General features: G+C 41.4%; 1 protein-coding gene across 1 annotated transcript in view; it reads left to right on the top strand.

The window, feature by feature from the left end:
• The window catches only part of GALNT18 (polypeptide N-acetylgalactosaminyltransferase 18), a 278,270-nt gene that overhangs the window by 156,909 nt on the left and 104,582 nt on the right, over positions 1 to 16,779 (top strand). The gene's annotated exons all lie outside the window — the stretch shown is intronic.

The following is a 16,779-nucleotide window of genomic DNA, read 5'->3' as shown; positions in this document are numbered from 1 at the left end:
AGTGTGGGGTTTAGTTGGTGGGTGCGGTGTTTTTGGTGGGCGTTTGGTGTGGGGTGTTTTTTGGGGTTTTGTTTTTTGTTTTGGGTTTTTGTTTTTTTTTTTTTGTGGTTGGACTCGATCTCAGAGGTCCCTTCCAACCACTAAGATTCTGTGATTCTGATTCTGTGATTCTTTTAGCAATTTGAAGTGGATCTAAGGTCTCAGCCTATATCTGTAAGGTGTGCCGCGTGGCCTGCGTCCAAGAGCTCAATATTTGTTCAGCATTCCAGAAGACCCTAGCTGACAGGTCCTTTCCTCTGGCATTACAAAGCTCTTCCAGAGCTCTAACACACAGTTGGCTGGAGTACGAACTTCCAAGGGAAATGAACTCAAAACCTGTAGGGTGAACTTCCCTGTGAACTGCTGCTATTACAGATGTTACTACTCGCTTCTCATACTGGAAAGACTATTTCTTTGTCATTGCCACCTTAAACATTAAACATCTCTAAACTCTCCTCCTTCTCCTGTACTGTAGGCTCAGTCTTCCAAGTAAATCAGTGGAGCTGCTGCCAGAGCTGGAGGCGGTACATCTGCACAGCACTCCTTGTGCAGGCATAGCAGTTCATTAGTGCTGGCTCAGGTGGCTCTGTGTGCTGTGAACTGCACGGCCCAGCTGTGTCCTTGGATGCCGTGCTGCTCCCTCATTACAGGACAGAGGCTTTACTTACTGAATGGCAAATCCCAATTGTGTATACTTAGGCTTTCAAACAGAGGTTTTAATGGTGATCGGTCACGTAGTAGTGGAATACGAGTGTATTTCAGTGAAGAACGTTTAAGAGGTATGCCCTGGTGTTGCTGCTGAGTTTGTTCACTACAGTGTAAATCAAATGAAAGGGATCAATGAGTTCCAAAAGCAAAGTAGCAGAAGGGTGGAGAAAAATAAGGCGTTGTTTGATGAGTATAGACTTTATGTGTAGATACACACAAGAGGAAAAAGAGCATAGCTAATCCAATTTTACTTAGGTTTGATGCCAGTTAATTTCAGAGGAGTTTGTGAGGCTAGTATAGGTCAAGTATCAGGTCTGTTTCACATCATTACAGAAGGATAGTCTTGATGAGATCAAAAGGACAGGGAACGATCTCATGGAAGCAGTCGTTGCATGGGTTGGTATTGGAATAATATACAAAATGGATTTGTTTTGAGATGAGGAGCAAAACTTTACATCAGTGGAGTATTTCAGAACCTGCCAGCTGCATTTGAGGTGGCTGATCAGACGGTAGCAACAGCTCGTTTCCAAACTGTAGCCAGCTTACTCCTGGGGCTTCTGGCACACACCAATACCTTTCAAAAGTAGTGTTGCCTGAGTCTCTTCCCCAGGAATATGCTTTCCCAATGCTTATCTTGATATATCTTTGTTTAAAAGTTGTATATATCTGGGGATAACTTGTACCAGGGCCCCTATTTAATGGCTTTAGATTTAACTGTAAAGAAAGTCCTTTGATTAAAAGAGAATTGCCGTTCCCTCTCTTTGTTAAGATATGACTGATATGTTCTTTGTTTATCTACCTGAAGGGATTAAACAAAGCATGTACAAGACAAATCTTTCCTAGGATTTGATACAAAAAACCTTTTCTGAAGCACAATTACAGCACAGCAATTTTAATTAGTTTTCACAAATGCTTCCAATTAACACCCAGAACGATTCACTCACATAGCAAAAAAAAAAAAGTCTGACTTTAGTTTTCATATAACTTCTTGAGAGTTGGTGATCTTCTTGGGTTTCAGAAGGTTATTTGCTTTTGTTGTGTAGCAGGTTTGGGGTTTTTTTTTTGTACTTCTGGATGGTCTAGCAGAGGAAAAAGCCAGCTGCCAACTTTTTAAAAGACGTGTTATGAAACCTACTAGCTCTCTGTGTTTTAATTGTTTTAATCACCTTAATTTGTCTCTGATGAAAGGTGGGAACGTTGACTAGTCTCCAGTTTGCGGTATTTGAACTGTGACCACTTCTTGTTTACCTCTTGAAGCATTTTGTCTCTCTATGTTTATGAGATTTACTGGAGTTTCTTATTTTCCTGGTTTGAATTCCCTAATTGGAATTGCAGCACACGATCTGGTGGCAGTGTGCCCAGGTGGCCAAGAAAGCCAACGGCATTCTGGCTTGTATTAGAAATAGTGTGACCAGCAGAAGTAGGGAGGTGATTGTGCCCCTGTACTCAGCACTGGTGAGGCCACACCTGGAGTATTGTGTCCAGTTTTGGGCACCTCAATCCAAGAGAGATCTCGAGGTGCTGGAGCGAGTGCAGAGGAGGGCAACGAAACTAGTGAAGGGCCTGGAAGACAAATCATATGAAGAGCGGCTGAAGGAGCTGGGGCTGTTTAGTATGAGGAAGAGGAGGCTGAGGGGAGACCTCATCACTCTCTACAACTACTTGAAAGGACACTGTAGAGAGGTTGGTGCTGGTCTCTTCTCACAGGTAATTAACAATAGAACGAGAGGGAATGGCTTCAAGCTCCAACAGGGGAGGTTTAGACTGAACATTAGGAAGGAATTTTTCACAGAAAGAGTGGTCGGGCATTGGAACAGGCTGCCCAGGGAGGGGGTGGAGTCACCATCCCTGGCTGTGTTTAAGGGACGTCTAGATGCGGTACTGAGGGACATGGTGTAGGGGAGGACTTTGTAGAGTAGGGGAGATGGTTGGACTCGATGATCCCAAGGGTCTCTTCCAACCTCAATGATTCTATGATTCTATGGTTCCCATTCCTCATGTGAACTGCAAATGTAGCTCTGGGGGCAAACCCTGCTGCTTCCTTTGACAACAGCTTTGCACAAGCTCTTCTGAGGAGCATGTGAACCTCTTCAGTGGAAATGTTGTGCAGAATGCAAGGGGTCAAGGACGGTATAAAGCTGGGTCACTTTGTTGTCCAGTGGCAAAGATTTGCATGATAGCACATAGGGTGTAATTATACCCCAGCTTTAGTAAGTTGTTACATAGACTGCTTTGTGCTTTATAGATTGAAGTGGCAGCTGGCCAGGGCTAGTTGGGCAGTGAGCATCAAGGCAGCACTCTGGTTTGGTCAGGTGAAATGTAACCTGCTGGTTCATGTCACGGATGAGGTGATGGATGGTCTTGGGATCAAGGCAGAGTCCAAAATGTCTATGTTATTTTGATCTGTCTTGCCTTCTCCCAATGAGGCATGGTGGCTGTAACTGCAAATTCTAATCTCCAGCGTTGGTGACAGAGAGTGAGAACCCAGGAAAATGCATTAGGCTGGCTGGCTGTGTGATGTGCGTGTACGTTTGTTAGTCTGACTCACAAAACATCATAGAAATTTTATGTTAACTGACAGTTTGTTTATACTACTTAACTCTTTCCATCACAGGTAGCACAGCCTTGTTTGCTATGTAGAGTACAATGTACACATTTGTAGCTTCTCATTTCGAAGCAGATTTAAGAAGGGGGGGTGATGCGAGACCCTTGAAGATCCAAGAGTCACATGTCTGGTGGAGCTTTTTCTATCCAGCTTTCTAACAGACCTATGTCTGAGGACTTTTGAGCTTTGGAAAGATCACCAAAATTTCTGTGGAATAAATTCTGGTCAGTATTTTAAAGATTTAGATATTATAACTCTGAGTTTACTACCTTCTGGAGCAATTTCCTCCTGCAACATAGTATTAATAATGATATAGCTGTATAATAGCCCTCTAAGGTTAACGAAGATGAATGCCATATGGGAAAATGAAAGCATTACCCAGTCTGAAGTTGTCAGGTGGTTTTCAATTCAACATATCGCAATATGCAGACAAGGTAGAAATGTAACATTCATAGTTGGACAGAATTTAATCATGGAATTTCATTATGAGATTTAGCTGTGCAAGAAGCATTCTTTTGAAGATGCTAAAGTATTTAAATCTGAGGAGTCAGCCAGTAACTACTCTGAAAAATGTGGATATACTGCAAATCAAATTGCGAATCATTGCAAATCAAAATCCAGTCCAAGGAAATTAGCCTGTATCTGTGCAAAATCATTATTCACAATGAAAGGTCAAACGGTATACTGGAAGAATTGGGTAGGAGGTGATAGTTTCAAGCCTTTGAATCACTATAATAAATGGAGTCTGGTAGGTTTATGGTGCTACAGACCACATCACAGCTAAGTGAGATATAGACAGTACTTAGTGCTAACAGTCCTTCATAAAAAAGATCTCCTGGAAAAGACCGTAAAATTTCCAAGCAATATTTTATATAAATGTCAGGATTCAGAAGTGTAATGTGTATAAGAAATAATAATGTCAGTAAAGATTAGGCTGGGAGCTCTTCATGAAGACATTTAAAATTTACTGCATTTATTGAGAAAATGAAGCTATGTGAAAAGTGTGGTAGGGGAGGGCCTGGATACAAATGCCTGGGTGTAGTTTTGCAGATGAACAGTAAGTTTGACCCATCCTGAGTTGCACTTGCTGGGCAGAGGCTGATGGGCCCTGAGGTTGTCTCTACTTTGACCATAGGTGTTAAAGCGCTGCTTTAGAAGGTAAATTTTGAAGAAAAGAGCTAAAATAAAATGACACAAATTAATGAGAGAGGATACAAACTATAATTGATGTAATGTAATCTTTACCAGAACACAAACGATGAACAAACCTGTTGTATCTAAATATTAGTAAGAGAAATTGTAATTCAAGAACATTCTGCTGGACTCTTGTTTGTGGAAAGTCAGTGGAAAAAAAAAGTTAGAAGCTGTTTAAATGCTATTATCTTCCTCTATGGAAGTACATGGAGAGCTGCCAGGCAGAAAAGGACCTGGGGGTGTTGGTCAACTGTCGGCTGAACATGAGCCAGCAGTGTGCCCAGGTGGGCAAGAAGGCCAACAGCATCCTGGCCTGTATCAGGAACAGTGTGGGGAGTAGGGCCCGAGAGGTGATTGTCCCCCTGTACTGGGCACTGGTGAGGCCCCACCTCGAGTGCTGTGTCCAGTTTTGGGCCCCCCACCACAAGAGGGACATTGAGGTGCTGGAGCGGGTCTAGAGAAGGGCAACAAAGCTGGTGAGGGGTCTGGAGAGTAAGTCTTATGAGGAGAGGCTGAGGGAGCTGGGGTTATTCAGCCTGGAGAAGAGGAGGCTGAGGGGAGACCTTATTGCTCTCTCCAACTCCCTGAAAGGAGGGTGTAGAGAGGTGGGGATCGGTCTCTTCTCTCAAGTCACAGGCGACAGGACAAGAGGAAATGGCCTCAAGTTGCACCAGGGGAGGTTCAGGCTGGATATTAGGAAAAATTTTTTCACGGAAAGGGTTCTCAGCCATTGGAATGGGCTGCCCAGGGAGGTGGTTGAGGCACCATCCCTGGAGGTGTTCAAAAGACGGGTTGATGAAGTGCTGGGAGGTCTGGTTTAGTGATGATGCTCCTTGTTTGTTGTGTGGGTGTCTATTTTTGTCAGAGTTAGGTTGATGGTTGGACAAGATGATCTTTAAGGTCCCTTCCAACCTAGAAGATTCTGTGATTCTGTGATTCTTTAGTGGTATCTTGCAAGACTTAAGTCACGTCAGTCCCCAGTCCATGCTTTTGCTTTCAGTCCATTTCCTGTGACCATTATCCCTAACATCTCAGGAGCTGCTGCCCTCGGCAGTGTCGGGTGTTGGTGCATGACTGATTCGGAGGGAGGACCACTATCTGCTGAACCCCAGGCAGTAGATCCAGAAGTGCTGTGCATTTCCTTGTGGGTTTCTCAGCCAGCCCCAACCAGCTCTGCTTTGCTGACAAGATGAGGACTTGAACTGGTAGCCCAGCCTGCTTCTTGTAGTTTGGAGGAGGTCCTGTCCTTCCCTGGTACTTCCAGTCATCTGCAGTGAAAAGCACAAACCTGGAGCAGCCCACCCACCCGAGCCTCTGGCTGCTCACTCCAGGAGGGAGTGCTGGTATCGGTTGAATTCTGTCCTGTCTCAGCAGAGTGAAAAGACACTTTTACTGCTTATAACATCAAAAATATTGATGCTGCTGCTGGTTGTTTCTGGGGAGCAGGAAAGGCAAGGCTGGTGTGTGTTCTTCTCTGTGCATGTTTTATGCAAGCAAGGCTTCTACCCTGCTAGGAGGCATACTAATAGCCAGATTAACATACTTTAATTTTAAAATAACATACTCCCAATTAAGCAGGATTTAATCAAATCTTTCCCAGACTGCAGTAGGATGCTAGTAACAATGCTGTTCCTGTATTGTGAATTGACAAGGTATTACAAATTTTAGTTTCAAGGTAATGCCTGGGTTATTTTTAATGCCTTGCCTTTTTATTTTCCAGAAAATATAAGGATTGCTGCTACTGTCCCTCACATGTTTCTGGTACAAAAAGGCAGGACATGAAATACAATTATAATATAAAAATTAACCCCCAAACATTTCTTTAAAACTAATGGATAGAATGTGATTAGATGCCTACAGAGAAATTTTCTATAATAGCTGATGAAAGGCTTGGCATAATTTGTTGCATGCTGATGTATTTCATCTAAAGATACAAATTGTATGCTATTGTGTTCTGTTAAGTCTTGGAGCTTGGGATTTTTAGGAAGCAGTGGATGATAAACTATTATAATAAGCAGTCCTTTACTTGGAGATCATATATGCCAGATTTAGAGGCTTTCCACAGCTACCAAATGGCACGGTCCCAGCACTGTGTTACTCCTAGGGAGTAACCAAATATGCTGGGAAAGAAGCAAGCCAGATTTCGTTGCTTTAATTTGGAAATGTACATAGTTGATTCTTCCAAAAAGGCAGTTTCTGTCTTTAGATAGAAACAAATCCTGCAGCTCTTATGGTATTCAAATCAAAATAATTTCTGATTTGAATGGGTGCTTTGTGGGAGTAACAGCTATTTGGATTTTGTCCATATTTTTAGGAAGTTTCAAAAGGAGAAAGCTGTAACTTCTAAGTTAGTCAAATGATGAGAATTAAAACCCATGACTTAAATAGCACAGTGGATAGCTACCAGATTGTCCCAAATGAACCTGGCAGTGGTCTGTGAGGAGACATTCCTACTATGATTGCAGTGGAAATGCACACTGAATGGTTTTCTTTGCTTGCTTGCTAAGTGATGGGATAGGTCCTGCCCTTTCTTTTTATGACAGGTTGGCAGACTGATGGGTGTGTGATGTCATACATTATGTTCAGCAGAATTTTTGCAAGACTATAGGGTATAATACAAGGATACATGACAGCTGGCTTTTACAAGGGCTAATTATAACTTGCACTTTCTATGCTGTCATGTATGATGTTGCATTCAGGTCCTGGACATGTAACAGTTTTTTCTGAGAAGTTCTCATTGACTTCAGTATTTCACCCTGTAAAATTTTTGCTTGCAAGTGGTATTTCCAATGTATTCTTGTTTGCATTGCCAGCAACCTATTAGCCATTAGAATAATGAACAAAAATTTGCTCATATTGGTATAATTTGCTATTCTTTTTTTCTTCTGCCTGTTGACAGAAAAATCTTGTGTGAATGTAGCTCCGCTGATGTGAAAACAAATCCTTTTCATGAACTAATCCCTTGAAAAGAGCCCTCCTGCCCAGGCAGGCTGTATTTCTCCTTGCTGTACTGGGCACTGTATTGCTATTGCTGTGGGGAATTGCATTCTTCTGCAAGTGGCAATCCACCTTTGGAAGGAGAAGATAATAATAGCAGGTCACATACAACATGATCACAGGTAGTCAAGAAATAGAGCTTTCTGACCTGAAATATGGACAGAACATTCTGCATCTGATGTGTAAGTGTTGTCTGGTAGAGAGGTAGTCAAGAAATAGAGCTTTCTGACCTGGAGTATGGACAGAACATTCTGCATCTGATGTGCAAGTGTTGTCTGGTAGAGTAAGAATCAGTCATTCAAAAGAAAAGCTGGTAAGTCTACATTTGGATGTAGTTAAAAAAATCGCACCACAGAATGTGGTTTTGTTTTATTTTCCTTAACTGCAGTTGAGTTTTTAGAGTGAGATCTCAAAGGAGAAATAATGTGATTGCTGTCCTGACCCTCAAGGACACTCTCATTGTATCATCAGGTTTGGTGCATGCTAACGACTGGCTTGCTCCCAAGGAAGTAATTCTATTCAATGAGTATAAAGTTGGATTATAATTTCTGATAGAAAATAAGATCTTCATAAAAAACAATGTGGCATGCATGGCTAAGTCCTACTTATTATAATGAAAACCTATCTTTTAATGATCTCTGTCATTCTTTTAAATAACTGTTTAATAGGGAATGTTACTTAAGGCTTGGATTGCAGAGGTCCCTTCCAACCAGAAAAATTTGTGTTTTCTCTGCCTTTATAGTCCTGTTCTCAATGTCCTTGCTGTTAGAGAGAGGTTTGATCCAGAAAGCAGCTCTGTTCCATAGATTTCTAACTGCATATTTGCATATTCCATTTTTAATGCAACTTAGATGACTGATTTCCTCTGAATCCACTCCAGAAATAGAGTAGTTACACTTGGACTGTTGTGCTTTAATTGGCAGTTTCCTTTTCCTTATGAATCTGTTATCATAACATAACTGCCACGCTGTTTCTTGGACTCATGATTATTTATCAAGTTTACAGTACAGCAAGTAGCTTGCTGCATCTTATGGTTATAGAAATACAGAGTATTTCTAATGTGCTCTTTAGATTGTATTTTTCTAGATTTATGCAGTCTTCTCTGGCTCTGTTCAAGCATTTAGTTTCTTTTTTTCTGAATAGTGATTTTTCAGTTCCATACACATCCAAGAAATAGATTAGAATTAAATACTGTGTATTGGGAAAAAAAAAAAGAAAAAGCTGCTTAGATTACTGGAAACAGCTGCTATCCAGCTGGGACTTCTCTATGAGTGAGAAGTTCTATAACATTTAAAGGTCATTTTACAAATGGATCCAGGAACACTAAGAAATGAAATTATGAACTCAGAATTTTGGCAGTAGTTATTTCATCAGTGTATTGTATTCACTGTGTCACCTCTAATGTACCGTCTTGGTGCGTGTGTACTTCTCATTTCACGGTCCCTTTCTAAAACTATTGTATCCAAGTCAACATCAGGAGTTGTTCTTGCATCAGATGTGATACGAATAGCTGATTTCAGTGACAGTGCTTGTTTCTGATCAGGTTTAACCGTTGTTGTGATCACGTTATTGTAGTCATAACATACCCAGTAACAGTCCGTAATTGGGAAGCAGTCATACAAGTAAACCAGAGTGGAATAGTGTTCTTGGGGAGATTAATGCAGACATCCATCAGTCAGCAAATTGAGTGGAACAATTAAGATGATATAATTACAGGTCTGTACTTAAAGATATTTTGACTATTTAAGCACCCTTCTATTGAAAGGATTGTAGGTACTGCCATGAAGAGACACACAGCAGCCTCTGTAACCCTTGCTTTGTTGTTTGGGTGGTAGTTGGTAACAATTGGCAGTGCTTGGAAAGTCCCCGTTCTACTTTTAGCTTGTGTTTGCTTGTTTGCTGGTATATGCACACACCCCCAAAACTGGGGTTTACTGTCAGTTTTGAACTTTCTAATTTGGGAATTTTGTAATGTAAGACAAGACACTTTGTGCTTGTTTTGATTAGTCCTGCCTTGCTGCATACACTTAAATTTATTAAAGAGCTTGAAGGAGTGTTCACCTGAGAGCGGAATTATTTTCTTTTCCTTGCTTGATTTTAGCACTTACCCTTAGTAAGCTCTGCTCTGCACTCAGACCTAAGGGTATGGGTCTCTGCATTGTCAGGGAAATGGAAGAGCCATGTTTAATTTCTTCGTTGCAGTGCATTTCTGTTGACATTAACAAGAGCTCTGGATATCAGCTGCCTCTCAATCCTGACCCGGTGATGTGGATGAGGTCCTGCATCTGCACAGAGTTCTCTGGGCTCCATATGGGCCACTGCAGAATCACAGCCTCAGTGAAATCATGCAGTGTTAAGGTGCTGCCCTGGAGTTTGGGAGACCCAGAATCTATTCCTCCTCTTCTGCAAATTCTAGTGTGACCTTGCAGGTTCGTCAGGCTTCTCAATTTCTCTCCCTGTCTTGCAAAGTGTTGCAAGAATGTGGGCTCATTGATACATAAAACAGGATGCACCTTAGGACAGAAATTGAGTACTGTCTTTGAACAGTAGTAAATAAATAATATAAGGGGAATAAAAGGGATATATAGCCCTTATTATAAAGATATTACTACAAGAGAATAGTACTAACAAAAAGTAACAGATGTAATATTTCTTTCTCCAGTATCCCCCTCCTCCATAACATGATGTTCAACTGCCAGTTTCCAAAAGACATTCGTTGTTCTTCATTCAATGAAAATATTCATTGTTCTTCCCACACTATTGGGATTTATAAAGATGCAGCAATATTTCTAGGTAGGACTTAATGATCTGGAGGGTGGTATCCCCCTTTCATGGCTGGGATTTGAACTGTTTGTGTGTAGCGGCTGAGAGGGGAAATGTATATTTTTTTGTCTGGAGGGTGGTATCCCCCTTTCATGGCTGCGATTTGAACTGTTTGTGTGTAGCAGTTGAGAGGGGAAACGTATATTTTATTCTGCCTTTACTGTGGGAGAAGGGTGCTGTTCATGTGCTAGACTAAAGAAATCCTTGGTTTGTAGTCCGAGGTGTGAGCTGGAATAAATTGTAGTAGGCCTCATTTATCTTAATAGACCTGGGGAGGTTTGACAGCAGCTGAGACTTTGGATTGCTGAATGCAAAGGTTGTGACTGTAAAAGTTCATTACACTATCTGCTTTACATGTGGATAGCCTGAACTTCTGAGATTAGAGTATGCATCTCTGTCAACAATACATGTTAGGTATAGTAATGGAGAAAAAAGACTACACTGCTGTTTTGTTTTTGAGGTCTGTCCAAATCAATTCCTTGCATCACGTTGGTAATTTCCCTTGGGTGGTTTATCTATTACCAGATAACATGAGGTTATTAAATAAGTGTGCACAGCAGGCCCTCCTTATCTGTTTGTGCATTGTTGCCCTTTGTTGCAAACATTCTATATACACATGTGCATTACAAATGACATGCCTCTATCTGCTTATAAATATTTTCCATTTGGAATTATCTGCTTCTGCTACAGAGATGAGAGGTGATCACTTGAGCATGAAAGATAAGGGGCCAGAGGAAAGGGAAATAAAAATTATGAAGCGCTGAGCTGCATGAGAAGTAAGCGACATAATCTGATGTACAAGCCTGTTAGATAAAGTGCAGCAAACAGTTCTTCTTACATGCCTAGCTGCTGCCAGGAATTCAGGTTATATGCCTACAGAGTGACTGAGAAGGAAGAGACAGGGATTTTTTGCAACAAACCAGCTCTAGCAGGCTTGCTGTATTCACCGGAAAGAAATTTAGCTATGTTAATATATTCTGCTTTTCTAAAGGCTACCAGATTGTTATTGGAAGAGTGGAAAAGCAGCTTTTCCTATTCCAAAGACTTTGGGCCACAAATAGTAAGATGAAGAAGATGGAAAAAATCTTGGTTTAAAATTAATTGGCTTGTGTGAATTCTGTCTTTTTGCCAATTTACTTGGCTTTCCTGCAGAAGCAAGATGTACTTCATAAGAAGCTCCTAGCACGGCAGCAGCTCTCCTGGTGTACTGACTTGTGCTCTGCCAGTTGGCTACTCTGCCTTGGAGCAAGGCAGTGGATCCATGCTGACCTGCTGCACGGGGCCTTCAGGAGGGCCTTGGGATCCTTGCCAGGAGCAAACTGACCAGTGGGCTTCTTGGCCTTGAGACAGGCAGTAGCTCCACTGTATTCCTGCAGCTGCTGCAGTGATTTGCCTTTAAAAGTGTCCGTTAGCATCCAAGAAAATATCTAACATTGTTCTTTACCTGGGGACCAGAGTGTGCCTTCTAGGCAGCTCAATGAATGCACAAAGCTAGAGTGTAAAAATAATGAATTGGCAGGATTTGACGCTTTTCATACAATGTGTCAATCCACGGTCTCTGGCACAGGGCAGGACAATTGTTATGTGTCGAAGCACACTTTATTTCCCTTCACATTAAAAGAAGCTATGTTTGTGCCAAGTGCTAAGGTTAAAGAGGGACATGGTAATTCCTGGGCCTTTGACAAGGAAATAAATTTTTCCCTAAAGGTAAAAGCAGAAGCCTTGCAGGGATGGCAATAACATCCAGTGTGCGTTCTGCTGCACTGACATCAACAGGGACTTTTAGACTTCGGAAAGTTCATAGGATTATGAGAGCTTTCATGTATTTATTATTTTAGCTCCATTGGCAAACTTACAGCTAAGAAGAGTTTTTAAAAGTCAAATGCGTCTGTCTCAGCAAAGCATGAGTGTCAGACTTTACAAATGTAATTGTTCTGAGAGGTTTGAGGACTCATTGAAGTACTCAGAATGGGATTACGTTAAAGCATGAAAGTTACTGAAAGGGAGGCTTAATTACCTGTTCTTTAAGCTACTTCTCCATGAATGTGAGGAAGTAATTTATTATTTATGACAGCATTGTTTGTATCAGTAACTTCAAAATTTGAAGTCTGGGGACAGATCCACAGCTGCTGTCAGACACTAGAGTCCCATGGGGCAAAGGTGCCTTGCATCATTGAGCATCTAGCCTGATAACCTGAAATTTGGGGAGGGTAGAGGCATCCAAAATGTAGGCCAGTTGCATGTGACCGGATGAAGAGCACGATCTATAGATGATTTCCCTTCTGCGAAACTCCTTGGGACATCTGTGAGAAATCTTTTCCATATTGTATTGTCTGCCACAACCCCCCAGTGTCTGAAGAGGAGGTGGTCCAGATTGCCCCTCTGAGCTAGGACTGGCCTCTCACACGAGCCAAACCAGTTGCAGTGTTGCAAGGAGAGCAGTTGCATTTCCAGGGCCTCTCTCAAGCCACCATTCTCTCAGACTATATCCTGAAAGGAAGATGGCTTGTGAAGGGATTTTCATAGAATCATAGAATCGTCTAGGTTGGAAGAGACCCTTGGGATCATCGAGTCCAACCATCTACCCTACTCTACAAAGTCCTCCCCTACACCATGTCCCTCAGCACTGCATCTAAACGGCCCTTAAACACAGCCAGGGATGGGGACTCCACCCCCTCCCTGGGCAGCCTGTTCCAATGCCTGACCACTCTTTCGGTGAAAAATTCCTTCCTAATGTTCAATCTAAACCTACCCTGTTGGAGCTTGAAGCTGTTCCCTCTCGTTCTGTCACTAATTACCTGTGAGAAGAGACCAGCACCAACCTCTCTACAGTGTCCTTTCAAGTAGTTGTAGAGAGTGATGAGGTCTCCCCTCAGCCTCCTCTTCCTCATACTAAACAGTCCCATCAACTAAATGATCCTTTCACATACAGTCTCTGTAGCTGTGGGATGGCTGATGTCTTCTGACTCCTTGTGCTCCCTCTCTCCATCCTGCCCTGCTTCTGCCCTTTCCTGTGAAGGCAAAGTTGCATGAATTCACTAGCACTGCTTTGTTGTGCTGAATATGGAAACTTGACAAACAAAATCTTTGTGGATTTGTTAAAAGCAAACAAGCAACCTCTTAGAAGTATTAGAACTTATTTATGTTAATATTGAATATAATTATAGCACATTAATTATGTTTTCTACATTTATGAGGAGAGTTGGGCTGTGCTCTCCAGACATCTGTACTGCATAGAGACAGGTGGTAGAGAGCAACATTTCCAAGTGCCAGATCGGCACCATTTTCCCATTCTGTATATGGCTGCTCTTTCTCTTCAATTGTAGATACTCATTCAGCTTAGTCAAATCGAGTCCTTATTTGAGAGATTCTGCACTGCAAGGCAAACACATTTATCTTTATAAGCCTGTTTGTTTCCATAATTAGAAACCGAATCAACAGTGTATTGAAGATGACACATTTGCTCATTCCCTTTCTTCTCCCTATGGTGGCTTAAAGCAGTGAAGCACAATAATTAATGAAAAAGACTGTTCGTTATTCAGGCAATGTATCTGAAGTGGAAAAAAGCAGAGCATGTGTTAAAAATATATTGCTGAAGACCATCAGTGCCATCACGAAGTGTATCAGTTCTAGGGGATGAGTCCCATCATTCAGTCCAGTAGAGCAGGGTGCTCTAAAACTGTCAAAGACACATTGAACTCAGATTTCTCATATAAAGCTCAGGAAAACATGGAATGCATGAAAAATTCCTGACTTAAGTATCCTGCTTGGGCATCTTTAATGTTCTTCCCAAAATAGTGACTTTTTGGGCTTCTTTTACATGACTGCTGTGTCCTGTGGCTGAGTGAAAATGATACTTTTTTTTTTTTTAGTAGACTTATCTTTTCTTCTGGGAGAGTCTGCCCAATAGGTTTTGTAAGACAAAGGGTGCACAAAATGCTCTGCTCAGCACTCTGCCTTTGCAAAGGAAGGCTAATCTGTTTTAAATAACAAAGGCCAGAAAATGCCCGACTGCAAGATACTGCTTTGTCTGCTGTGGACACGCTACAGAGTAAGTCACTGCTTGTGGGCCAGTATTGAAGATTATGTAAAACACAGCACTTTCCTCATCTCCTGAGGCTGATAATGAAGTCCAGGAAAGGATTCCTCCATCCTCATTGATCATGGGTAAGCCTGCAAAGTACCCCTGAGACTTCTTCAGGCCACTTCATTTGCAAAAAGCTGCGGTGTAACCAGAAATATAGAAGTATGTGCTGCCTAGTAAATGTCACAGCTACACTGTGCAGCTGAAGTCATGCTGGTGACAAGCTAAGATTGGGGTTCTGTTCCATTTCCACCTATTTCTATACTACACCTAGCCATGAAAAAAGATTTTGTGTTTACTTCAGCTTATAAAGTCTCAGTCCGCATTAGGAAAAGTATACGACAGGAGTAAGAATAGCCCACTTACTAAAAAGGAAGGTGATTGAGAGAACAGTGACTCTATCAAGGGTACTGATTTTCAATTCCTTGATTGGAGTCTGCTTTCCTTTTATGTACTTTATACTCAAAGGTGATGCTACATCGTTGTGGCAAATAAAGCTTCCTGGTATTGCAGAGCTATGAACAACCACTTATACTGAGAACAAAGCTTTGATCTTCGTGGTTTGATATTCACCCTCCACAGTGTTAAATTTTGGGAATAGAGAACTGGTTTGCACTATTTTTAGATGGGCACAATTTCAGTAACATAAATGTCATCTTCTGAATTTAGAGTGCTGCTAGCTAGAGGTTGTTTTGGTAGTTTTGTGCTTGCTACAAATCTGTGTGTTAGGGGATGATCAGTACAAATATGTGGCTTTGCACAAGCATGATAGAAAACCTGAATATGATTTTTTGACTTGATAAGGGGAAAAAAGTGTATTGCTCAATGTGCAGCAAATATAATACAAAGTAGAATAGTGCTCTGTGCTATACGTGTTAATGCCTTATGTTGTTTATCCAAGGCGATGCATAGATAAAAAATTTGAATAGATTTTGACAATATAATGTGGAAAAATTCTAGGAATATCAGTCCATTCCTAAAATATAGCTGCAGTTTAAGGCCTGTGATGGGCATCCTCATCAGATTATTTCTTTGTAATTCTTGTTCTTTATGAAAAACTGTAAGTATCAGCACTTTTCTTTGGTTTTCTCTCCCTTCCATGCGGAGAGATAGTTTGCTCAAAGGCACGTGGCATGTGCAGTCCTGCAATATCAGTTGAATCGGCTGCAAGAACATTGTGCCTGGTGGCTATTTGAGGGTATATAGCTATATACAAAGAGGGGTAAATTTAAGGAGTCTTTGTACTTGACTGTTTCGTCCTTTCCTCCATATCCTCAGAGAAGTAGGTCCACTAAGATCATGTGTGTTGTAACAGTCTCTAGGATTGAGGACCTCTGGTGAAACAGCTCTGTTCTCCTTTGTCAGCCTAAGGCAGACATCCTTTCCAAGGACATTTAATGTGGCTAATAAAGTGTGCTTGCTTTTCATTGTCTGTTGCATTAACCATTCTAGTGTGCATGTTGTCCAGATCTGTTTGAGATGACCAATTCACAGAATGGTTGGCTTACCATGTTGAGAAGCTACCTGAGCTCAACGCAGAAACATCCCCCTTGATACACTGCTAGGAACAGATTACACCACTAATGCCAGCAAAACGATGAAAGAGAAGGTCTCATTTGTTAGGTTTTAAAGAAAAATCTTGTTGTATTTAATTGGGAAGCAATTTGTGCCAGGCAACATAACAGAATCCTACCCACTGGGTACTGCTCCTTCCTCCGCTGGGCTCTGGTGCCATCCCATGTCTGATGTGACTTCCCTCAGCTCAGTGCCCCAGGGCCACAGGTACTGGCCAAATGCTGGGAAAAAGGGAACTGCTGCTCTCTAGAGTTTAAAGTCTAAATAGACTGAAAAGAATGGGAATTGATTATGGAGAAGTTAAGTGGCTTGCTCAGGATTTCACAGAAAGGGCGAGGCACCATTGAGTGTTTAAGTGCAGATTTGATGATGTCCAGTTTAGCATCATAACCATGGGAACGTTATTCTGCATCACAGCAAAGACATTCCTGGATTTGTGGAGAGACTGGGAAGAAAGGGAACTTAATAACACTAAGGGAATTCTGAGTGGTACCATAACGTAAATAGAAGATAGGAATAATCATGAATAGTGTTTTCAGTTAGTAAAAATAGTGAACAGCATATTTTGGCTCTACGTATTGTATTTTCTCATGTTATGGTCTTTAAACCAGAGATATGATAGCTTTTGATTAAAAAAATTATCATATTTTAATTAGGAATAATTCTCCTCCAGTACTTTCATTGGTCTTTGCTCTCCTGAGAAAAGAGCAGAAATCATGGAAGTTTATAGTACAGATAGAGAAGAGCTGTCAAA

Source organism: Calidris pugnax, unplaced genomic scaffold, assembly GCF_001431845.1.
Source record: "Calidris pugnax isolate Ruff unplaced genomic scaffold, ASM143184v1 scaffold26, whole genome shotgun sequence".
In the NCBI taxonomy this organism is placed as follows: domain Eukaryota; kingdom Metazoa; phylum Chordata; class Aves; order Charadriiformes; family Scolopacidae; genus Calidris; species Calidris pugnax.
The sequence above is the reverse complement of the archived record's forward strand: the minus strand, read 5'-3'. Positions and strand labels throughout refer to the sequence as shown.